The sequence below is a fragment of the Silene latifolia genome, chromosome X (assembly GCF_048544455.1).
Source record: "Silene latifolia isolate original U9 population chromosome X, ASM4854445v1, whole genome shotgun sequence".
NCBI classification, from domain to species: Eukaryota; Viridiplantae; Streptophyta; class Magnoliopsida; order Caryophyllales; family Caryophyllaceae; genus Silene; species Silene latifolia.
Window position 1 is genome coordinate 290,518,457 of NC_133537.1, and position 27,626 is coordinate 290,546,082.

The 27,626-nt window shown below is 37.1% G+C and overlaps 1 pseudogene; it reads left to right on the forward strand.

Annotated features, from left to right (window-relative positions):
• The first annotated feature begins 524 nt into the window (after window positions 1-524).
• Window positions 525-26,504, forward strand: LOC141620295 (putative LRR receptor-like serine/threonine-protein kinase At1g53430; annotated as a pseudogene).
• The last annotated feature ends 1,122 nt before the right edge of the window (window positions 26,505-27,626 follow it).

Genomic DNA, 27,626 nt, shown 5'->3' on the forward strand with positions numbered 1-27,626 from the left:
TTATTGTGAAATTTAACACGCATTATTTTAATATCCGTGCAACGCACGGGTAAGAAAACTAGTTATTTTCTAAAATTGACTATAAAATTGAATAAAAGTGAGATAGAACTTAATCTAAGTACAAAACCAATGATTATGGTTGTGATGATTTATCCCAACATAAATAAAGCAAAGGATAAATAGGATAAATCAACACTATTCCAACGCTAATAAAATAAAATAAGAACTCAAGGTACACAGCCAAGAGTATAACTCGGAAAATAGGTTTTAGGTTTATTAACCATATTCCTGCAAATCAGAATATTTCTCCAAATATTATGAGCATATCAAATCAATAATCTTCCTCTCAATAAACTCTTAAAATCAAGGAAACTTGATCATGTCCATATTGTATATATAGGAAGAATATGTTTGTATATCATTGTAATTATTCTTACTATTATTAACATTGTAAATCCTATATATATGTAATTCATTCATCAATTATAATCAAGTAAAAATTAACACACAGACCTTATTCTTACATGGTATCAAAGGGTCATCGATTTGCAAACCCTCTCAGACCTCGCCGCATCACCTTCAAACGCCAATCTTCTTCTTCTTCTCCTCACACCATCAACATGTCATCTGACTCAAACACCAACTCCGAAACCGTGGTTCCTAATCCCCACGAAAATTCAAAACCACTCACTTCACTAAACCTTTATCATTGTGTGAAATTGAATTCATCCAACTATACTGCTTGGCGATTTCAGCTTATGCACATCCTCTTCGGTTACAGTCTTCTCGGTTTTGTTGATGGAACCGAGAAACCACCAAACCCAACTGTGACTGGCACCGACCAGAAAGAAAACCCAAACCCGTCTTATTTGACTTGGCTCAAACAAGATGGATTAATTCTTGGCGTACTAATGGGCACGCTTACGGCTGCCTTACAACCACTAATAGTCCGCGCCAAAACCGTCAAGGAAGCATGGGATATCCTTGCTCACACCTATGCTAACCCATCAAGGGCACATATAATGCAACTCAAAAACCGATTCGAATCCATTGTAAAAACAACGGATCAAACCATCACTGATTACATGAACTCGATAAAAGTTTGTGTCGATAAACTCGCCCTCATGGGCAAAATCCTCGATCCCGAGGACATCATAGATAAGGTCCTCAAAGGCTTTGACTATGAAACCTATAAATATGTTATCACCACTGTTAGGGGTCGTGACACACCAATTTCTTTCGACACTCTTCATGAACAACTATTAAATCATGAACTTCTCCTGCAGCATGACACCTCCACCAATCAAAACCATTTTACTCCGTCTGCGAACCCGGCATATCGCCAGAACAACCAATACAACCACCGCGGCTATCAGCGCAATCAGCCCAACCCTGCTTACCAGCACACCACCGCTCAAAATTACTCCACCACCAACCCTAATCCCCGACCCTTCAAAGGGCGATGTCAGTGGTGCCGTCAGGTTGGCCACGTCATCGCCGATTGTCCCCTATTCCGGAAACTGTTCCCCACCATCGTTTTTCCGGCACCACCCTCCAATCGCCAACACCAGCAACAACCCCAAGCTCACTCCGCCACATACGGCGCACCACCACCAAACCCAAACTTCTTGCTTGACAGCGGCGCCACCAATCACTTCACCCACGATCTGGACACCCTTGCTTTCCATTCCCCTTATACCGGCATGGATGATCTCATCATTGGGGACAGATATGCTCTCCCGATTGAAAACATAGGTTCGTTTACACTCCATTCTCTTCAATTTACTAATGTATTGCACGTTCCAACCATTTCAAGGAATATATTGTCTATTTCTCAGTTGTGCAAAGATAATCATGTGTTTATCACTTTCTCACCTGACTCATTTTGTTTAAAGGAAATCTCATCGGGGAGGATCCTACTCGAGGGCCGAGTTAAGCACGGGATCTACGAGTGGTGTCCTCAACAACCTATTGCCCACACCGCTGTCAAAGGAACCGACTCGTTATCTTGGCATCATAAGTTAGGCCATCCATCTTATGATGTAATTAAAATTATTAATAAAAGTTTATCTTCATCTATATTGGATTATTAACACTGTCATTCTTGTTGTGTAGCTAAAGCTACCATTCTCTATTTCTTCATTAAAGTCAAACGCACCCCTTGACCTCATGTTCTCCGATTTATGGACCAGCCCGGTCCTATCTCGAGATAACTACAAGTACTATGTTATATTCGTCGACCATTTTAGTAAATACATCTGGTTATATCCGCTAAAACGCAAATCCGACACCACAACAATATTTATTCAATTTAAAGCATTAGTGGAAAAATATTTCCGTAAACCAATCCGACATTTTTTTTCCGATAATGGAGCTGAATATATTAAATTAAATAAAACACTTTTAAATGACGGAATCTCCCACTCTACATCACCGCTTCATACCCCGGAACACAATGGTTATGCTGAACGGCGTCACCGTCACATTGTGGAAACGGGCCTAGCCCTACTGAATCACGCCGACCTTCCAACCACTTATTGGCCATTTGCATTCAGTACCGCAACTTATCTTATAAATCGACTCCCTACCAAAACTCTAAATGGAAAATCACCATATTCCCTAATACATAATCAACAACCCGATTATACAAAACTCCATAATTTTGGATGTCTTTGTTACCCCTGGCTACGCCCGTATACCAAACACAAATTAGAAGATCGCTCTACTGCGTGCATTTTCGTGGGCTATTCAAACACTCAAAGTGCATACCACTGTCTTGACCCAAAAACCAATCGCAATTACACCTCAAGACATGTAAAGTTTATTGATGATGAGTACCTTTTTCGAAAATCAGCACTACCGTCCTCCACTCACACTGATCCAGATGATTGGTGCACCCTCTCCATACCTATTCTTTCTCCCACCACCACTTCCGCGCCAACCTCCTCGACCCCATCCGCTCCTCCTACCAAACCACCCATCACTATTGTCTACTCTCGTCGCAACACCACCCAACAAGCTCCGAACAACACCCCTTCCACCCCGGAACCACATCCTTCTACCACAGCTACCTCATCACCCTCTGTTGACACTGTCATAAATCATAACCAGATCACTCAAACCCGCCCTCCATCCAAGACTGCTGCTTCACTACCTCCCAAAACTGTAACTACCCGCCTCACCAACAACATTCGCAAACCCAACCCAAAATACGCTAAAGTTGCTACACTCAACCAATCTCCTGACAATCTACCCAACACCGTCAAACAAGCCCTCATACTTCCCCAATGGCGCAATGCAATGAACGGTGAATACCACGCCCTTGAGCGAAATCACACATGGACCCTCGTTCCACACTCTACATCGCAATATGTCATTGGCTGCAAATGGGTGTTTCGCAATAAATATAACCCGGATGGTACCTTAAAACAACACAAAGCTCGACTTGTGGCGAAAGGTTTCCATCAACGCCCGGGTATTGATTATACAGAGACGTTTAGTCCCGTTATAAAACCGACTACTGTTCGTCTTATTTTATCTCTAGCTGTTACGCAATCATGGCCTCTTCGTCAACTAGATGTCAATAATGTCTTCCTTCAAGGCAAATTGACTGACAATGTTTTCATGGTTCAACCCCCTGGCTTTGTTGATCAAACAAAACCTGACTACGTTTGTAAACTCAATAAAGCAATCTATGGATTAAAACAAGCTCCGCGAGCTTGGTACACCGAATTAAAAACCCATCTCATTACTCAAGGTTTCAAACAATCTATTTCTGATTCATCTTTATTTATTTTACAAAACAAAACCACTTGCATTTATATGTTAGTTTACGTTGACGACATCATCATCACCGGACCAAATCCAACACATTTACAAACATTTATTACAGCACTATCTACACGATTTTCTCTAAAAGATCTTGGACCCCTATCGTACTTTTTGGGCATCGAAGTTATACCAAATGAACTCGGTCTCCATCTCAACCAATCTAAATACATTCACGATCTCCTCACCAAATATCACATGATTGACACCAAGCCAAATACAATACCCATCGCCACTTCCCCACCACTAACCCGCGAAGATCACCTACCCATTCACGACCAATCCACCTATCGGGCCATAGTTGGAAGTCTACAATATCTATCTCTAACTAGGCTCGATATTGCCTTCACTATAAACCGCCTAGCTTAATTCCTTCATCACCCCACCACTACTCACTGGACTGCTCTAAAACGTCTTCTTCGCTACCTGCAAGGGACACAAACCCTCGGCAACCAATTCTATCGCAATTCGCCACTCTGCCTTCATGCATTTTGTGACGCTGATCATGCAGGTGATAAAGACAACTACTTCTCCACCACAGGCTACGTCATTTATCTAGGCCGCAATCCCATTTCCTGGTCCTCTAAAAAGCAAAAGGGCATCGCACTCTCTACGACCGAAGCTGAATTTCGCGCCGTCGCCTCAGTTACAACTGAAACACTTTGGCTTCGCAATCTACTTACCGAGCTTCACATCGCCGTCACCAAACCCCCAGCCATTTACTGTGACAACATCTCTGCCACGCTCTATGCCAAGAACCCAGTCTTCCACTCAAGAATGAAACACATGGCCCTCTCCTTCCACTTCGTCAAAAATCAACTTCAGCTCGGACAAATTCGCATTCAACATATCGCCAGCAAAGATCAACTTGCCGATATTCTCACCAAACCACTGCACAAAACTTCCTATCATGAACTACGAACCAAGATTGGCCTCACACATCGGACGTCCATCTTGCAGGGGCGTATTAAACATATTCCTGCAAATCAGAATATTTCTCCAAATATTATGAGCATATCAAATCAATAATCTTCCTCTCAATAAACTCCTAAAATCAAGGAAACTTGATCATGTCCATATTGTAAATATAGGAAGAATATGTTTGTATATCATTGTAATTATTCTTACTATTATTAACATTGTAAATCCTATATATATGTAATTCATTCATCAATTATAATCAAGTAAAAATTAACACACAAACCTTATTCTTACAAGGTTTTCATAAATCAAGTTTGTCTTCTTAAATCTTACAGAATGCTCCTTGGTTTATATAGGCCAAGGAGTCACATCTTACACGTTCAAATACTTGATCTAAGGGGCACAAATTGGCTCCAAAAGATTACAAAGTCAACGCTACAATATCTTGCATAAACTGAGAAAAAACATAAACAACTGAAAAGGCATAAAGCAAAAAACAGTCTTCTAAAGGTCCTGTTCTTTTGCACTGAAACTTATAGGATCGAATCGAATGAACTTATAAGATCGAATCGAATCGAATCGAACTTATAGGATTCGAATCGAACTTATAGGATCCGAACTTAAGCGAATTTATAGGATCTCGAACTTAATCGAACTTATAGGATCGAACTAAACTTATAGGATCTCGAATCGAATCGAATCGAATCGAATCGAACTTATAAGATCTCGAATCGAACTTAAATTAAGTGAGTATATGATCGAATCGAACTTATAGGATCGAATCGAATCAATCGAACTTATAGGATCGAATCGAACTTATAGGATCTCGAATCGAATCGAAATTATAGGATTCAATCAATCGAATCGAACTTATAGGATCTGAAGTTAACTTAAATTAAGTGACTTTAAGTCCAAAAGAACAGGGCCTTTGTCTGCTTTCTCAGGCAATTAAGAGAGGTTAGACTTTGGTAGATGCCTCGTTGTAGAACTGAGCTTCTTTTCCTGCACTGTTATTTTGTCTCTTAAGTTAACTTTCAGACCTTTTGGAAATGGCCTTAAAGGTCCAAGACAAAGTTGTTAATTAGGACCTAATCAAGCTAGGTTAGGTGCTGGAACAACATCAAAATCCTGATCTGGTGGAGCCTTAGACCTAGTTCTGGTCTGATTTTATTTGAGATGAAATATAATGCTCTTTAGGGTAGTATTTGAGATTTAAGGTACCTGAACTGATTTTATTTTCGTGTTTTACCCCTTCAATTTATAATATTAAATTATTGTAACTTTGATCTTTATATAATATATATACTCACATTTTACCAAAAAAAAAAAAAAAATACTCCCTCCTATTCATTCATTTTGTCCCTCTTTTCTTATCGAAGCTAGTCGGATTTTTGTCCCTCTTTTCTTTTTTTGGTAACTTTTGTGTGGTCCAAATTTAATTACATGTGGGGTAGAGTGGAATAGAGTGTTTTGTGTGGTCCAAAATCATTTTCTTAATTATTGTGCAAAATAGAAGGGGGACAAAATGAATGAATAGGAGGGAGTATATAATATTAAATTATTATCATATTCGTTTACGTCGTTTCACCAAAAATCCGCTACCTTTTCAGCTAGTTTGCCAAACATTTTTTATATAATCAGTTACCTTATCAGCTACTAATTTTCAGCTACTATATGGAGAAGTAAAATATTAGGATTGCTTAAAGAACTATATATTAAAAACTAAGTGTAAGATAGACGACATCAACGTGAATGAGTAATAGTTTTTTAGTTTTTTTTTCAACTGATTTTTTTCAATCATTTTACCTTTGAAAAAATAGCACTCTTTAATTTATCGACTTTGATCATGTTAACATCTCAATGCCTGTATTTTTAGTACACGATCTATCATGAATTATTCATGAGGTAATCTTACTATGTGATTTGATATTTTATAAAGTCTCAATTACTAGAAACACTAAAAACAGCACACTAAAAACAAAGTGAAATTCACGAGCCACAAAACTAGTTCTTACATTATTACTAGGTAGTATCCCGCGCTTCGCGCAGCCTGTTTTAAAATTTTATTATTATAATTGAAGAAAAATAATATAATTCGTATATAACCTTAAATATTTTTACCTATAAATTAAAATAATTTAATTTTTTTTCTCAAATTTTATTTTTTTAGGTTTAAGTTCAGTGTTTTAAAATAAAATACATATAATTTTAATGAAAACTAATACTAAGTTATAGTTAATTACGCATGATCAATGTTTTACAAAAAAAAAAAAATTTAACTGATCAAATTATCACATTAATTAAAATAAAATTTATTCGAATAATGCAACAATCAACATTAAGGTATCAAATTATATCATTTCACGATACGTTATGTTCCAAATCAGTTAAAAGATTTATTCAAAATGATGTGAATATAATTTTATGCAATTTTTAATTTTGTATGTATAACGTTTGATATTTATGTATCAAACATATATGGCCCAAACTAAACTTATTCAAATGTTTTGGTTGTGTCTTACATGTGTTATGTGTCAAACATATCTATCAGAAATTTGCACATTTTATTTTTTTTAACTCCTATATATAACGATGTTTAAGAGTTTACCGTAAATAGGTTGAATTTTCTCAAATATCATTTTTATAAGATAACGTATAAAATATTTAAATAAAAGTAGTTAGTCATAACTAATGTTTTGTTCTTGACGTATACATATTTTAACTAAAGATATTAAAGAAAAATGTAATGTGTATTTTACATTTTTCATGTTGTTTATATAATAGGGTTTTTCTACATGATACCCTTGTACTTATTCGAATTCTATGTGATACCCCTCGCTTTTCAAAAATACCCGTGGTACCCCTAAACATGATAAAAACATCTTAAAATACCCAAAATGCTCTAATCAGCCTCTTTAGAATGTTTAATTTATACATTTTTTATTGATTTTTGTGGCAATAATTTGTCATGTCATTAACATAAATATCGTCTACTCAATTGTAAACATATTTTCTTTACAAAATATAACATATTAAAACGTGATTTTTAGAATACTCGGTATTTTTAAAACATTTTACTACATTTAGGGATACCACTTATATTTTCAACAATATAGGGGTATCACGTAGAATGCGAAGAAACACGGGGTATCACGTAGAAAAACCATATATAATATTATATTACTTAATAATCATTACTTTTCTTTTAATTATTCAAACTCATTCGTGATCACTGTGTACATACATACTCGTTATCACAGTATTTAAACCTCTCAAAATCTCATATGTATTCATTTTGTCGCAATATAATTTTTTCGTTCCCACACTATAAAAACTTACTCCCTCCTATTCCGAATAACTGTCACATTTGCCATTTCCATCTATTCACATAACTGTCCCATTTGCCATATTTGGACATGTTTTTTTACTTTCTTACCCTTGCTCTTTTCTTTATTTACCACCCCAACCACCCCTAAACCATCATATTCAATACTTTTCATTATTTAACTCTTATATTCTTACCCTTATACAATACTTTTCATTATTTTAACTCAATTTCTTAATTTTCGTGCCATTGTCCAAATGGGACAGTTATTCGGAATAGGAGGGAGTATATCTTAGTATTTTTTTTTTTTAAAGTTTTATTTTTAATATATACAACGACTCTTTAAAATATATTTTTCTTAATAAAATTAATGGTCTAAGTTTTATAACTTTCACAAAATGTTTTTTTACGTAAATGTAAAACATTGTAAGATGCTCACTTTAATCATCTCTACATATCAAATTATGTTAATAAATATAATGAAAAGTATACTCGATTGAAAGCATTTTTCGCAATGAACGTTTTTATTTACAATTTAGAATTTTTATCAAAATATTTTTTTTAATAAATTTAGAATCAAATCAACATAATTATTTAGTATAATTTTATAATAAAATTTATTAAATTATAATTAATATTTACTGAGATTTATGCTGCATTTATTATCTTTATATTTAATGTTTAGCTGTAATTAATACTCGTATTTAATGCTGGGCTGACACTTGTTGCATCCACAGCGTTTCAACTCAGTTATATATATATATATATAAGATTGAATTTCGAATTGTTAAATTATAGTGACAGTGCTTTTCCTTGATTCTTGATTGTCTATTTTTCTTGTACTTCACTTGTAAGTGTTCCTTACTTCTATTAAATCCTTTGCTTTGTTAGATAAAATTATAAATTATTGATTTTTGTATACTTGTAGAAGGGCGCCACCGCCATGGTTTTTGTGCGTATTTCTATAGATTAGATTAGATGGAATTTGATAATCATTAGTCATTTCGCAGTGGCGAAGGCTGTATTTGTAGTTTTGGGGTGAAAAAAATTTCAGGTAACAAACGAGTAATCCAATAAAGTAAACTTGTTCAGAATTTCCCCTAGTTCAGGGTGAGCGCGTCTGGTAGCCCTCCCTTGGCTCCGCCACTGAGTGGTATGACGTTGTTAGTGAGCAAATAAACTATTTTTCTTATTCTTATTTTAACTATTTTTGTAGGATCGTAGGAATGGTAGATTATGGGAAAGTCGGCCTCTCTTGACTGTGAAAACTCAAATAGAAATACTACGTAGTAAATTTTGGTACAAAGACAAGTGTTTTTGACAGTCTTCCTTTGTGCTTGACAGTAAATACTCAAATTATTTCGAACAAATTGAAAATTACCCTTTGGAGAGTCAGCCGAACATCTTGCACCAATGGAGGTTTTAACAAAATTTTTGGCGCTCAAAGTTTAAGCAACGTTACCTGCGACTGTTCTTATGGGGGAGGCACCGTTTGCCATGTTACACACATGTATGTTTCCATTCTCCTCTTGTCTGCTACAGAGTCCTTTTTAATGTTGTTGCATACTGACCTCAGATTACTGCTTTATATTGCATTCACACATCTCGCACGTGAAAGTTTCTTTAGTATGTTTTTGAAAACTCGTTCTGTTTTCTTTCATCGAAATTTTTGTTCTGGTTACAGTCAGTTGAAAAGACTTAATCTTGTCGGAGGTTTGCCTGAAGAATTCGGGAACCTTAGTCGTTTGCAAGAAATGTAAGTAATGGAGCGTTCAACTAACCACTTAGCCTGTCTGTCATTTTTTATAGGCTGCTCAATGAGCCTATAGAAATAAGGTAAATTGCTAGAGATTGACAAGTTTGGCTCTTCTCCTTCACAGCGACCTCTCTGTAAACTATATCACTGGAAGGATTCCTGAAAGCTTGACAAAGATCCCTCTTGTCATCTTGTAAGCATATCTCTACTTGTATTCTAAATAGGTGCTCGTTTTGAATATGTTGTTTACTAGGTTATATTTATGCATTGCAGAGTGCTAATGGGGAATCTCAACACTGGTCCTATTCCTGCTGAAATTGGGTTGATAACCACTCTTGAACAATTGTAAGTGCCTATAGTCTTTCCTTTCATCACTAGTATTGGACTATTGTCTCTAATCATCACGTAAAAAAAAAAATCAGGGTATTGGAAGACAACGGATTTGAAGGACCAATTCCAAAGAGTCTCGGGAATTTAAAAAATTTGCAAAGACTGTGAGTTACATATTTGAGTTAAATGTGGATAATACATCAATAACAGTTTAACTCAAACACAATGTTTCTCTTATGGTATGTTGGCAACTTGGCGGCTGACATCAATATTGCTTAATAATGAGTGCAGGGTGCTCGGTGCAAACTTCTTTAATGGAACTTTACCTGATACATTAGTCAACCTAAAGAACTTGACTGAACTGTAAGCCACCCTTGTTTTGATGGGAATTATATTGCTCGCTGTTTCCTGCTACTAAGTATTGTGTACTACTTACAGAAGGTTTAATGGAAACATGATCTCTGGGAAAATACCAAGTTTTATTGGCAGTTTGACAAAGCTTACGTTGCTGTGAGTTTTCTGAATTTAAGCGCACACGCACTTTGTTGGGATCCGATTTGAGCCATTTGCTCGTGACGTCATTTCATTTAGCGTCTGTTTACATCTTACAGGGATATACAAGGCACGTCTATGGTGGGTCCTATTCCATCTACAATTTCTTCTCTGAGAAACTTGCAAAGTTTGTAAGTTCAAAAGATAACCTGCCTTCTCGTCTCTTGGTATCTGGCTTTCATATTTGTATTAGAAAGTCATGAATCTACTCCGATGCTCAGGCGAATTTCAGATCTCGATGCAAATAGCATACCTTTCCCAAATCTAACGGACATGACAAATTTAGATTATCTGTGAGTCAATGTCTCTATGATTGTGTTGTATATCTCTTTGCATTTACCCTTTGTTTGGAGGAAGTGATATGGAGGAAAGGAAAAAGGAGGGCACGATTTTCCTTTTCTGGTTACCAAATTGTATTTAAGGGATTTGGATGGTAGGGAAATGGAGGAATATTTTCTCTTTTACATGGTAAATTAAAATCTCTCTAATGTGAGATTTGTAAGGAAAATGGCAGTGGTTCATTCCCTCTGCCATTCCCCTCCCTTGCATTCCCTTCCCTCCTCAGTACTCATTGTGTAACCAAACAAAGGGTTAGTTCTTGAACTAGTTTCTGACATATTGTAGTATCTGCTTAGAATATTAAGGAACTGCTCAATAACAGGACGAATCCCTGACTACATACAGAACTTATCGACATTGAAGGTTATGTAAGTAATACTTCTGTGATCAAAGATTATTGCCAACCTTCCATTAAATTTGATGCAATTACAAAGAAATGGTTTATGCTTTATATCTATATCTATATATTGCAGAGATTTGAGCTACAATCGATTAAGCGGCCCTATTCCGGAAGGATTGGATAGTTTGAAATCTCTAAGCAACTTGTAAGTCAATATAACCAACTTAACTAGTTACCAAACTCTAGGGTCCTAACATTCGTAAGGATATTTTGACTTTTCTGATATAGGTTCCTTACAAACAACTCATTTTCTGGACCATTGCCCGAATGGATACTAAATAGCAACCGAAAGTTGTGAGTTATTATCTGTTCATTAATAACTGTGCTTTTTTTTTTTTTTTTTACAGTGCTACTTTCTTGGCTGTTGCAGTGATGTATCATATAATAATTTCACAGGCTCATATCCCGATGGCTGTCTACTGTCAAATGCGTACGAATATACTTGAACTTTTGGTAATTTATCCACGAGCTTTGTCCAATGGGGTCTCTTCATTGATCTATTCTTTCATTTATCTGATAGGAATTTGGTTGCTAGCTATTCATATGTAAAGAACAAGTTGTATGTAGTCTCATTTGTATGTATTTTTATTTTTATAACTTGTTAAGGAGGGTAGAGTAATCATTGCTTGAAATATTCTTTTTTCTTTCCTGTTTCTGGAAATGAAATTTGTCTGCAGAGTAAATTGGTGCTTGACGAAGGACCTTCCTTGCTCCCAGAAGCCCCAATGTAAGACCATAATTGACATCATAGTTTACTTGTTCTGTCTATTATTGATCACGTGAATTACCATTTCCTCATTTCTCGGACCATTTCGCCCTTACTTTCCATCAACTAACTGATACGAAGTATTAAGCAGTGGACTCCACAAAATCACCATTAAAGGATGATATTTCCCCTAATACCTAATACTATCCTTCCTCTCTTAGAATTAGAGTCTTAAAGCAAACATTAAATTGATACTGAGGGAATATGTCCTTGCAATGTGGTGCCCTTTATCACACTCTTGAACACTTTCGGCAGATCATTCTTTGTTCATTAATTGTGGTGGAAGCAAGACGACTTTCAAAGGGAAGGAGTACGAAGAAGATACAAATCAGGGTGGTCCTTCAACATTCCATGCATCTGGAGAGCAGTGGGCTTACAGTAGTACAGGATCTTTTTTTAATAAAGAATCAGCAGACTTCTTAGCAATGGATACATCTGATGCTAATGTAACTGGTATTTACCAAACAGCTCGTCTGTCACCTCTTTCGCTCAAGTATTATGGCCTTTGTTTGTTACGAGGCAGTTACACAGTGAGGCTGCACTTTGCTGAAATAATGTATTTTAGTAGCCTTGGAAGACGCTTCTTTGACGTGTCAATTCAGGTACTCCATGATGTTGAGTTTATTGATCCGGTACTTAAGAGGGGGAGGGGGTGAATTAAGTACCTTTTTTAAAAATTAAAGCGAAATTAAAGCAAAGGTCGTTCACGAATTTCCTTCTGAAACAATACACAGGCTAATTGAAGCAGTCTCTTTGGATTGTTCAAACAATCGAGTTGTCTTTGTATTGTTCGTTTGAGTGAATGCGTGAATCAAAAAGGAAAAACAAATAAAAACAAAGGCAAACGAGATAAAGAAAGCAAGAGACACGATTTTTAACGTGGTTCGACCTACTCTCTAAAGGTCTACGTCCACCCTCTCTCTTATTATTATTTCCTTTATAACCAAACTCGATTACAAAGAAAACCCCAACGACCAACCCCGATCGTGCGACTCGAGTACAACCCCGTACCCCAAAAACACTCTCTCACAAAAGAAAAATTACAACACACTTTGTCTCCTTATATGGTTCAATAATTTAGAACGATGGAGAACAAATATAGTCTTATGAATATAAGAACTTAAGCACACAAGGACGGTTCACAAGACACAAAAATTATTTTGCAAAAAGGATTTTATCAAGAAAGACACGTGAAAAGTATTTTGCAAAAAGCTGTAGATGTGAAATGTCAAGCTCTCAATTTCGGTGGTCACCAATGACTGATTCGCTGGAAATTATATAGGAGATTAGTTTGGTAACAAACCCTATATTTTTGGTAAAGAGATAAAGCAAATAAAATCTTTTAGAATAAAATATTTCCAAAAAACAATTTGACTTATCTTGCAAGATAAATATTCCAACTAATTTCAAAAGATATATTTTTCTTCAAAACAACCAGAAGGTTCTTAAAAATATCTTAGCCAAATTTTGTTCAGAAAACATTTTATTCGAAGTCCTTCTTTGCCAAATAAAATCAGTCACGTGTTCTTCATTCAGTGTTGTGAACCATTCTGAACTGAACAGTCTGCGTAACTGTTCAGAACATACGAGTGAGCTTAAGAACCACATTCTTACATTAATGCTAGACAAAGACGGACATATGAACGTGATAGCTCCCATCATCTTTGATCAACATAGTCCAGACCTGCAACATCAAAAGTCTTGCCAAAACAATAGTTGAGAAGGAACAAAGGATTGGGAACTTGTCATCATCAAGAACCATAGCTCAACAAATTCCCCCTTTGATGATGGCAAGTTCCTTAAAAGAAATTTCCCCCTTAACAAAAGCATAAAAACAATTTGATGACAAGACAAAGTAGAATTAGAGAACATTCACGGGAAAAGCATAAAGAGATTAGAGAGATCAGTCTAACATAAGCCATAAACCATAAGTCTAGAAAAGCATAAAGAGATCCTCACACATAGAGCAAGGTCTAATACTAAGCAGCTAGTAGTGCAATAAGTCCCTACATCTTTCCCCCTCTTGACATCATCAAAAGGAGAAAGAGGCGCAAAAAGTAATGACAAAATAACCACAGTCAGAGAAACCTAGCGCAGCTACCGGACACAGTCCAAAGACATCATCATAATAAGTACAGACCATCTAAGAGAGTATCAAAATGTATCCAGCAAGAAAACATGGCAAAAGAGACAGGGTAAAAGGTTAGCAAGGCAAGGCTAGGTGTCAAGTAAGGCTAGGACCCGGTCAATTTTGGAGTGAAGAGAGGCATTTCCAGCTTCTAACTTTGCGACCCGAGTAGCAAGAGCCGCAAGACCATTATCAACCGAATCTGAGTGACTAACCACAGCCTCTGTGAGATTGTTCACCTGAGAATTGAGCACCTCAATCCCCCCTGTACTAGCACTGTTGATATCTACATCAGCAGGATGTCCACCAAGACTGACCAAATGACCCCCAACTTTTTCCAACTGCATCTGTCTCAATAACCCATCACGCATTTCATCACGCACAGCAAGCCCAAAACTCTTATCCGTCAAGAGACCTAGTTCTTGAAACACATAAGATAGCCACATCCCATAAGGCAGAGGATGAACTTCTTCCGACCCTTGAACCATTTCCGCAATAGACCGAATATGATGAAACATGATATTGGGAAGACTCAATGGAAGTTGTTTAAACAAATGATATAAAACCAAGAGATCAGCAAGCAAGCAACTACCACGGGTGTCTTTACGCGGAATTATAGTTCGACGGACACAATTAAACATGAACTTTTGTTCAGCAGTAAAAGTTCGTGGCAAGATATTGATACGGGCATCAGATGTGACAGTATTGTCAAAGAACTGTAAGACTTCCAATTTACTAACATAGGACAACCCAGGCCAAGTATTCTTATCAACCTGACCAAAACCTACAATAGGCACTTGAAACATATCGGCCAGGTCCTGAGGGTGAAGAACCAAAGTGTGACCATTTATCTTGGTCGTGAGCATTTTACAGGTCGTATTAACAAAGGTGTGATCGATAAAATTGAATAAGTTCCGGAACGTAGAGAGGACATGTCATACCGAAAAGTGGAACCCAGTTCTGGATCTCGAGAGCGGCAAGAAAAAATCCAACTGATTCCTTTTCCACAAGCCACGAAGTAGGATAGTATCGACCCGACATGAGCGGATAATCAAGCAACCGATGACACGATGCAGTTTCTTCATCATCTAACCCCAAAGCATCAATAATACGCAGAACCCGGTTACGATTTAAGGTCGAGTAAACCGGTACTGTATTGCTCGAACTTGGGGCACCTTCCTCGGCATTGTCAGACGGGTCCGAATCACAACCCCGTTTCCGCTTCAAATTTTTCTTTACACCCGCAATTTTACCAGCAGAGAAAACTCGAACTTTTTCCAATCGCTGATTATACGCTTTTTCCCAACTCGGCATGGACTCCTTGGAGTTCGTGTTTAAAGGGCGTTTAGACGCCTTCCCTTTAGCCAAACCAACAAGAGTTTCCAAGCTTGTATGGAGATCATCAACCCAAGTGTCCTCGGATTCCGCCTCATCATCTTCGACAATCGGGACCTCGGTTTCAACATCCCCTTTTCTTGCTTTTCTAATCAAAACGCCTTTCCCCTTTTTATTGGGTGGAGAAGATGCAGGCAAAAGTTCCTCGGTAACATCATCGACGGCGGCCGGAATTAGGTCCCCAGATTTGGTTGCATGTGGTTTCTTGGACCGGGTATTGACCGAAGTCGTCAACAAGCTAGGTTTAGATTTAGGATTGGGTGATTTTGTGGTGGTTTTGGGAGAGATAACGGGTGAGATGGTTGTTTCCGGTGAAGTTTCGGGTTCGGGTTCGGTTTCTTGGTGTCGGGTTTTGGATCGGGTGGTAGTGGGAGCTGGAACAACGGGTTTGGGAACGGCCTTTTCAATGGCGGCCGTGAGCTTGGGTTTGGTGGGTTTTTTCGGCATTGTTAGAGCTTGAAGAGGATGGGTGTGTTTGGTTGATGGTAGGTGGGGTAATAATTGTGAGGGGTTTTATGTGGATGAGGATGGTTGGAATTTATGAGGAGAGGGTTAATTGGCTAGGTTTATTTGGGAGACGGCGGGAAGGTTCTAGAGGGGTAGGAGTTTTGTCTTAGGTGGGTAATCTATTTTTGCCATAAGACTCGCATGAATACGAACGATAACATCTCAAAAATAAATCAACTCATTACTAGTCTAGATGAAAACACCAACTAGAGTAAGCAGACTGCACTAAGTTCAATAACTGTAAGACACATTGTCAAAACAAAACGCCTGAGTCTCAAATCTAGTCAATCTTTTAGGGGATCAATTTAAGGACAAAAGAGACTATGAGCTACTATTCAAGAGACCCAATTCTAATCGGATTTTCTCAAATTGTTCTCTAGCCAAAGGTTTAGTGAAAATATCCGACAACTGATCTTCTGTTTTACAAAATTTTAAGCTTATGTTCCCTTTTTCCACATTATCGCGAAGAAAATGATGACGAATGTCAATATGTTTTGTCTTGGAGTGCTGGACGGGATTTTTAGAAATATTAATTGCGCTAGTGTTATCACAAAGAATAGGAACACAATTAATGATCATACCGTAATCCCGCAGCTGTTGTCTTACCCATAGTATTTGAGCACAACATTGAGCAGCAGCAACATATTCACTCTCAGCAGTAGATAGAGCAACCGTATTTTGTTTCTTGGAAGCCCAAGAGATAAGACACGGTCCTACAAAGGTGGCAATACCAGATGTACTTTTTCTTTCAACTGAGCAACCTGCATAATCTGCATCTGAATACCCCGTGAGAGTGAAATTGCAATCCATAGGATACCATAAATATAAGTCCTGAGTTCCAATCAAATATCGAAGAATACGCTTTACATTTTGTTAGGTGTGATTCTTTGGGATTTGATTGAAACCGGGCACACAAACATACACTATAAAGAATATCCGGACGACTAGCTGTGAGATATAAAAGTGAGCCTATCATACCTCGATACACCTTTTCATCTACACTTTTACCTTTTTCGTCTCTGTCAAGTTTGAGTGTAGAACACATAGGTGTAGGAAATGGATTAGCTGTAGTCATACCAAATTTCTTTAGCATCTCCTTGATGTATTTTCTTTGATGGATCATTATGCCATGTGTGGTTTGCTTTATCTGAAGACCCAAAAAGAATCATAGCTCGCCCATCATGCTCATCTCGAACTCCGATTGCATAAGATTGGAAAAATATGCACATAAAACATCATTAGTTGCTCCAAAAATGATATCATCTACATAAATTTGAACAACTAATAAGTCCTCCTTCACCGGTTTTAAAAACAGTATTTTGTCAACTGAACCTCTTTGAAAACCATTTTCAATAAGGAACTTTGATAGTCTATCATACCAAGACCTAGGTGCTTGCTTAAGACCATAAAGTGCCTTATCTAATTTATAAACATGATTAGGAAAATTGCTATCTAAAAAACCGGGAGGTTGTTCAACATACACTTCCTCTTGCAAATAGCCATTAAGAAACGCGGTCTTAACATCCATTTGAAAGAGTTTGATACCCATATGAGCGGCAAAAGCAATAAGGAGACGAATGGCTTCAAGTCTCGCCACTGGAGCAAATGTTTCATCGTAATCAATCCCCTCCTGTTGATTGTATCCTTGCACAACAAGTCTAGCCTTGTTTCTCACAATCACACCTGCATCATCCAATTTGTTTCGAAATACCCATTTTGATCCTATGACGGAACGATCTCTTGGACGTGGTTCCAAGTGCCACACCTTGCTTCGTTCAAATTGGTTAAGCTCCTCCTGCATAGCAAAAACCCAATCAGGATCAGTTAAAGCATCATTAATGTTAGAGGGTTCTAATTCTGATAAGAATGAATAATGGGCACAAAAATTTCTTAAAGAGGATCTAGTTTTGACTCCCTCATGAATGTCAGTCAAAATGTTATCCATTGGATGTGAACTTTGATGCTTCCAACGTCGAGGAACGAATGTTTCATTTTTTCTGGTGTAGATTGAGCGATCTTGGGTTTGTTTGATTACGCTCGTCATACGTAGCTTCAGATTGAACGATCGGGTCTGTTCGATTCTCGCTCAACATCTGTATTTGTCTTTCTTGACGTATTTGAGCTCTTGGAGGCCTGATTTGTCTCATTAGACCGTGCGGTGTCTGTTCGTGAGACGCTGAACTTGGTGATTTTCCGGGATCGGACGGTTCGTGTTCATTCATTTTCCCCTGAATTCGTGGACTGTTTCGCTTTGTTCCTTCCAACGACGAGGATTCTCCTCTAGTTCGGTGGATCATCTCTTATAAATCCAATCTCAAAGTCATCATCATCCTGCAATTCAGCGTTAAGCACATTAGTTTCATCGAAAATTACATGTACACTTTCCTCAAAACACATAGTTCTTTTATTGTAAACTTTATAGGCCTTGCTTTCGTTTGAATATCCAATGAAAACCGCCTCATCGCTTCTTGGATCAAATTTTCCCAAATTATTTTTGCCATTGTTGTGAACATAACATTTTGATCCAAAGCAGCGGAAATGTGAAATATTTGGCTTTCGCCCATATAGAAGCTCATAAGGCGTTTTCTTATGGATAGATCTAATAGCAACACGATTACGAATATAACAAGCTGTATTCACAGCTTCGGCCCAAAAATTTCTAGGTAGCTCGCTACAAAGTAACATGGATCTTGTCATATCCTCCAAGGTTCTATTCATTCTTTCCACTACACCATTTTGTTGCGGTGTTCTAGGAGCAGAAAAGTTATGATCAATGCCATGTTCCCTGCAAAAAAGATATAAACGAATCATTCTCAAATTCTCTTCCATGATCGGTTCTAATGGAGATCAATTTGTGACCGAGTTTGTTTTGGAGTTTCTTAATCAAAACTTGAAATTCTTCAAAAGTTTCACTTTTAGCATGTAAAAATAAAGTCCAAACAAACCGTGAATAATCGTCCACTAGAACACATACATAAAGACTTCCACCTCGGCTTCTAATCCTCATCGGACCACACAAATCCATGTGAATGAGTTCTAGAGGCTTGGTGGTGCTAACAACCCTTTTAGATTTAAAAGAACTTCGGACATGTTTGCATCGAGCACAAACATCACAGACTCCATCAATTTCAAACTTCATAGAAGGTAGACCTTCCACTAAATCAAGTTTGTAAAGTTTGTTTAGAGATGAAAAGCCAACATGTCAAAACCTCTTATGCCATAAATTAGGATCGTTTTGCAATACCGACAAACATTTAATGGTTTCTCTAGGAATGCTTCCTAAGTCAGCCACATAAATGTTATTGACTCTCTTACCTTGAAGAACAATTTCATTCGTACTTTCTTTGATTACATAACAAAGGTTTGCATGAAATTCAACTTTATTTCCTTTGTCACATAATTGAGAAATACTAATCAAATTGTGTTTGAGACCCTTTACAAGCAGCACATCATCAATGGAATGTGAAAGAGACTTACCGACTTTACCAATACCAATTACTTCACCTTTTTTGTTGTCTCCAAATGTCACATTTCCACCGTCGTAGGCTGATAATGAGAGGAATTGGTTTCTATTACCTGTCATGTGTCGTGAACATCCGCTATCAAGATACCAACGGCTGCCTCCTCTCATATGGCCCTGCAAAAGAGAATTAGTTAGATGATTTAGGAACCCAAACAAGTTTGGGTCCCTTCTTATGACGAACAGTATCCAAAACATCTTTTCTAATCCACATTTTCTTAACAACTCTTATGTTTCGATCCAAATGACCTAAGCGTTTTTTACAAGCATTACATACGTGACCTGTGTGTCCACAAAATTTGCAAATAATGTATTCAGGTAGACCCACGTACTTAGGTTTGCGAAAATCTCTCTCGATGGGTTTAGATCTTTTAATCTCAACGGTACTGGCGTCAGTCTGAATTGAACAGTCGGGAGGAGTGTTTACTTTCTGTTCAGGAATCCAGACAGTGCGATATTGAGAACCGCCCTGTCTGAAATCAGAACGTGAGTCATTGCCTAATCCAAGTTTATTGTTGTTCTTAGATTGATTGACTAGAAAATCTAGGACGGTAGTACTACCTTCCCATTTAGCAACTACATTTCTTGCATTACTTAAATCGGTTTCAAGATTGTTGACTACTACGAGCAAATTTTTATTCTTAGCAAGAAGAGAATTATAGTCGTTATTAAGTCTATCAAACTTAGAACAAATTTCAGAGTAAGAGGTTGAACTAGTAATATGCAATTTTTTAGTCTCATCTAGTTCATTTGTTAAGACTTGGATTTTGTTAACAAGAGACTCATTTTCAGCAGTGAGATCTGATTGAACAGTCTGGTCGACTGTTTGTTTCTGTATATTCTTCAGATTTCGTCTTAACTCTATATTTTCCTCCGCAATACTTTCAATTTCAGATTGCATAGCCTCAAGACGCTTGTTTTGTTCATAACTAGTATCCAAAGTCTCATCAAGCAATCTTACAATTTTTTCTTTAGACAAAGACCTAATCTTAATTTTGAGATTCGAGAGATTTACCTCATCTTCGGATTCGCTATCCGATGCATCAGAGTGAGCCATGAGACACCTTAGAGAGTCGTTATCCCTTCTTCGTTGAGATCTAGGCTTGTAGGTAGACCGTAGGCAGAATTTCTCATCTTTCTCATTTTCAGAGGGTTCCTCGTCCTCTGAGTCGGACTCACCCCATACGCCAGACTATCATTGCACGTTTGTACTCCTGCTTAGACTTCTCACGCTTATCCTTAGCCTTTTCTTCTTCCCATTTAGGGCAATTTCGGATCTGATGATCCCGTTCACCGCATTTGAAACATCTCATTCTAGACGTAGAACGAGATGAGGAAGATGAGGAAACAGATTTCTTTGGTTTATAACTTTCGAACTTTCCTTGATTTTGCTTTCTAATTATTTTGGCAATTCTTTTAGACAGCAAAGCAACTTCCTCCTCAAGATCACTTTCATTATCACTTGAGACGGCATTAGGCCGGACCCTTAGCTTTGGGTTTCTCTTCGGCATCATTGTCAAGTGTTATTTCGTGTGCCATGAGAGATCCCATTAAAGCTTCATAGGTAAGAGTGGCTAAATCTCTACACTCTTCAATGGCCGTGACTTTTTGTCGCCATTTCCTGGTAAGACTTCTTAAAATTTTACGGACAATGTCCTCAGTTTCAAATTGTCTACCAAGATTTGAAAGTTCGTTAGTTATACTTGAAAAACGTGAAGACATGCTTTTTATGGGTTCATCCTCGTGCATTCTAAAGTTTTCATATTGTTGCATTAAGAGATCAATACGTTGTTTCTTTACTTGCACGGTCCCCTCATAGGCTAGAGATAAACTATCCCAAATTTGTTTAGCCGTTTTGCATCCTGCACTGACTGGTTTCGATTCACCAATTAGGATTGCGGGAGCGATATAGCCCTAGCATTCTTCTCCGCCTTTTTGTAATCATCAGATGTGTAGTCCTTGGGCGCTTTTGCACTAGACACACCATTAGCACTGGTGGTAGTGATAGCTAGGGGACCATTTTCGATGATTACCCAACATTCATAATCTGTTCCTTGTATGAAATGCATCATACGATTTTTCCACTGACCATAGTCCGTGCCATCAAAGACAGGACATTTGTGATTTGGAGTTCATGATAAAATAAAGTACAAAAGAATAAACTCAAAAAGGATCAAACTCTTTGCTGTAAGGCAATCAAGAGCACGAGGCTCTGATACCAATTGTTGAGTTTATTGATCCGGTACTTAAGAGGGGGAGGGGGTGAATTAAGTACCCTTTTTTAAAAATTAAAGCGAAATTAAAGCAAAGGTCGTTCACGAATTTCCTTCTGAAACAATACACAGGCTAATTGAACAGTCTCGGTGACTGTTCAAACAATCAAAGTTGTGCTGTATTGTTCGTTGAGTTGATGGCGTGAATCAAAAAGGAAAAACAAATAAAAACAAAGGCAAACGAGATAAAGAAAGCAAGAGACACACGATTTTTAACGTGGTTCGACCTACTCTCTAAAGGTCTACGTCCACCCTCTCTCTTATTATTATTTCTTTTATAACCAAACTCGATTACAAAGAAAACCCCCACGACCAACCCCGATCGTGCGACTCGAGTACAACCCCGTACCCCAAAAACACTCTCTCACAAAAGAAAAATTACAACACACTTTGTCTCCTTATATGGTTCAATAATTTAGAACGATGGAGAACAAATATAGTCTTATGAATATAAGAACTTAAGCACACAAGGACGGTTCACAAGACACAAAAAGGATTTTGCAAAAAGGATTTTATCAAGAAAGACAAGTGAAAAGTATTTTGCAAAAAGCTGTAGATGTGAAATGTCAAGCTCTCAATTTCGGTGGTCACCAATGACTGAGTCGCTGGAAATTATATAGGAGATTAGTTTGGTAACAAACCCTATATTTTTGGTAAAGAGATAAAGCAAATAAAATCTTTTAGAATAAAATATTTCCAAAAAACAATTTGACTTATCTTGCAAGATAAATATTCCAACTAATTTCAAAAGATATATTTTTCTTCAAAACAACCAGAAGGTTCTTAAAAATATCTTAGCCAAATTTTGTTCAGAAAACATTTTATTCGAAATCCTTCTTTGCCAAATAAAATCAGTCACGTGTTCTTCATTCAGTGTTGTGAACCATTCTGAACTGAACAGTCTGCGTAACTGTTCAGAACATACGAGTGAGCTTAAGAACCACATTCTTACATTAATGCTAGACAAAGACGGACATATGAACGTGATAGCTTCCATCATCTTTGATCAACATAGTCCAGACCTGCAACATCAAAAGTCTTGCCAAAACAATAGTTGAAAAGGAACAAAGGATTGGTAACTTGTCATCATCAAGAACCATAGCTCAACACATGATATTCCATGATTTTTTACGTAAGGGGCTTATAATAACTTTTTGAACATTAACAGTAACCCTAATAAATTTCATTATGCTGGACAATGGTCTCTCTGTGTTTGAAACACAAGAGTAAGGTTGCATACATATGAACCCTGCTTATGTTGTCAGGGATGGGACTTGGGACCCTTTGAGGAACTGGGGTAATCTTATTGTGATACAGTTGAAGTTTGATCGATCTGTAAATCAATACATTTATATAATTGCGACATTACAGGGGAATGTAGTGCTCAAGGATTTTGATATTGCTGCCACTGCTGGAGGTTATCATAAGCCCATCGTGATGGAGTTTAACAATATCTATGTTAATGGTAGTACGCTTGAGATCTACTTATACTGGAGTGGACGAGGAACTACTGCTGTTCCTTTCAAAGGCGCATATGGACCTCTTATATCAGGGATCACAGTGACACCCAGTTCGTCAACTTTCCATGTCAAATCAATCATCAATGCTTATTCGCTTAGCATCTTGCCTTCTGCTGTTTATGAAATTCCTTTCCTTCTTTTTGCAGACTTTAAAATTCACAAAGGACTCTCAGTTGTTGCCATTGCTGGAATTGTGCTTGCTTTGTGTGCCATTCTTGTGTTAGTTCTGGCCATTCTCAGGGTTACAGGGTATGTAGGTTGAAGAAATTATGAAAATGAAGGTTCGTAAGTTGTACATTTTTAAAAATTTATACACCGTAATTCCGTATCACTTATTTTTGTTTGGATGTTTATTTAGTCGATAACATCTTAGTATAATTCACTCGATATTGCTGTTAAGTGTACCTTGTTATTACAATATATTTTTTTAACTTATAATGCTGTGTATTTTTGGTTCAAAATATGGAATAACGATTCTAAAATTTATGATTTTTTTCTAGTTTTTTTCATATTCAAACCTAAGTATTGAGTTGTCAAATAAAAAGCCAAAGTATTGAAAGTGAAAGTATCAAAAGTTCTAAACCTCGGATATCCAAAGTGCAACCGTATCTACCCTCAAGCACCCAAGTTGAGTATTCTCGTTAAATTTAAATACAAGTTGATGCTTTTGTGGACTGTAAATTGTCTCAGTACTGAACTTATGCTGCTAACTGGCTAACTTCATTTCTCACATCATCATAACTAAATTTCTTGTCATATGACAACTGTAGTTGGGTAATTTTCTGTGGGGAAAAAACTCATTTTAGTTGACCGCAAGTTTTTAGGCTGATATAGTTCAAACAATGCAGAGTTTCGCAGACTAGGCATGGGTTATTTCTCCTTAAGGCAGATCAAAGCCGCGACAGACAACTTCAGTATCCGCAACAAAATAGGTGAAGGAGGTTTTGGGCCTGTTTACAAGGTACACTATTGATCAGTCTATATTCACCATGTTGTTTAGGTAAATAGCTAATATTGCAGGTTCAGGGTATGTGACCCTTTCTTTCGTTATTGTGTGGGTTCAGGGTGTAGTGGCAGACGGCAAGGTTATCGCTGTCAAACAACTGTCCTCGAAATCAAAGCAAGGAAACCGTGAATTTGTGAATGAGATAGGCATGATTTCTGCCTTACAACACCCAAATCTTGTTAAATTATATGGATGTTGCATTGAAGGGAAAGAATTGCTGCTTGTATATGAATACATGGAAAACAACTCGCTTGCTCGTGCACTTTTTGGTAAGTATCTAATAACACCTTACAAAGCTATGCTGCATATTGATCCCCCATTTTACTTTGTTGGTAAAACAATATCTACTTTTATCAATATTTTTTCACAATATTCAAATAGTTACAACTTTCTTAAAGATTGAATATGAAAATAGTGACACTAATGCATAAATCATGGCAAATTACTTCAAATCTCTGCATATATTAGGAAAAATTAGTGTTCAAATTTAACCGTAGTTGACCATCAAAGTCACAATTGAAATATTGCGATTGAGGTAGTAATAAACCTTTCCAGGAGAAGAGAACCAGAAGCTGGCCTTGAACTGGCAAACAAGAAAGAAAATATGCTTAGGAATTGCAAGAGGGTTAGCTTATCTTCATGAGGAGTCGAGGTTGAAGATCGTTCACAGAGACATTAAGGCGACTAATGTATTACTCGACAAGGACCTAAATGCTAAGATATCAGACTTTGGTCTGGCTAAGCTTGACGAAGAAGAAAATACTCATATAAGTACTAGGATTGCAGGGACAATGTGAGTTTATGGTTGCTTCTTGTTGCCCACACTTGTTCTCAAGTTTATTGATTTGAGTATGCTGAAATTTAAACAGTAGTAATGTGCTCCTCTATTAAACTCTGGACCTGTTGAAATGGATTTCTTCTTCAGAGGATACATGGCTCCTGAATATGCGATGAGGGGTTATCTGACCGATAAGGCAGATGTTTACAGCTTTGGAGTTGTTGTCCTTGAGACTGTGAGCGGAATGAGCAATACAAACTATAGGCCAAAGCAGGAGTTTGTCTACCTTCTTGACTGGGTATTTTTCTGCTTTTAATGCCTTTTGGTTATAGCTAACAGTTGTGATGGCAAGTGTAAACGTACCGCTCAAAATTCTTGCCTGTTGAATTGTTGATTATGCCTTGTGTTATCTACAAGTGTAGAATTTTAGAAGTAGTAATCTTGTTTTTTACATGGTGAAGGCCTACTTCTTACAAGAGCAAGGAAGCCTTCTCGAGCTTGTGGATCAGACCCTAGGCCAAAGTTACTCGGAAGAAGAGGCACTGAGGCTGATAAATCTAGCATTGTTGTGTACCAACCCATCTCCATCTTTAAGGCCCCTGATGTCCAAATTCCGATTCAAGCCCCGACTATCAAGCATAGTGGGACCAACGAGGAAATAAGGTTTAGAGCTTTCGGGAAAACGTCTAAGGATGACCATTCTCTTCATTCAATGAGCTCACACTCTAGTCAAGCCCATAGGAGCATGGTGCTGGATGGTCCGTGGGTGGATTCTTCGGCTTCCGTACATAGCAATAATGAGGCGAGAAATGATTTACACTCAGGGTCATTCAAATTGCTTCCTGACACGGCCGAGATCAAGTTTCAGTGACAATGTGAGTTTAAAGATCATCGGTAAATTTTTAATTTGTTATCCTGGAGGATATGTAAGTGACACTGTGACTTGTTGTTATATGAAGTAAGACGCAAATAGTGTCCTTGTATTAGTATAATGTTCTCAAAGATAGTATTGTAATGGCGGTAAATAAAAATAGTAGTCCGTAGAAGCACATTACTCTGTAATATATATTGTGATAGGAAATATAGGATATGTCCACATATCCACATCAACTAATTAGGGAATATGGTATATTACAATATATCATATAAAATCTATATCTATCTATCTATATTAATAAAGGAAGCTTTTTTTGAGCGTTTATAGAGTCTCCAATATTACCGAACTACCTTTTTATTATATAATAACAGAAGATAAATATTTGAAATAGAAAAGGAATTATATCCCATGAATGTAAACCATGAACTTAATATCAATAATCAATAAAAAAAACAAATAAGAGTCCGCTAGATTCGAACAACTCCGTCACGAAAGTTGGGAAGACTATATATACTTTGCAACGTTGCACGTAGAAGTCAGATCCCCCTCTTATTTACACTATGGTTTTCTGATTGCTTATTTAATCCCTTTGTTTTCTTTTACATAGAATGTATGTAGCATGCTTTGTTGATGAATATATTGTGATTGCTTTTTGTAACCATTAATATAGAGTTATCATCTTTTGTCTAATAATTTGGGTTGAAATTTATTCAGGTACACATTAAATTGAACGCATGTGATGGTCAAATTCATGGATGGAAATCTTCAAATAATTAATCGTTAAGGTATAGTTTTTTATGCAATTATTGATATGTATGTATAAATTATCTTAGAAGCACCCTTCCAATGGTAAAGACAAATATTTGTAAGACATTTTCTTTGCCAAATCAAACAACTTTGATTTCATATATGTTCAAGTAGTATGTAACATAAGCTGCGTAATAAGTCCAAACTACGTATGAATACTCTACTCATTTTGTTTGTTATGAAATGATAGTGATAGAGAGCATTCAAATGATTATGTATGTGGAGTGTAATGTCCAAGGGTTTAGACAAATACAACAAACAAACCAGCAATCCAAAGACACTTTCTCAGGAATGCAATAAACTTGTGCTAATTAATTAAATTATGAATTGACCTCCTAAAATCATGAAACTTGGCAGGAATTTACTTTGATATAAGAACTACTTCTGAGCAAAAGACCAGGATTTTTAGAGGACTCAAGGTATTTTTAAGACTCAACTGAACTGACTGACAGACACAAGGGACTGTAATTGAGACAGTTCTGGGATAATGCTTGAAAGGAGGGAACTTGGATATAATTATCAACTGAAAAACCCACAGAATACTCACAGGGAATTAAGCTAATAATTTGGGGTGTTAGAGTTAAGAAATCCCACAGAT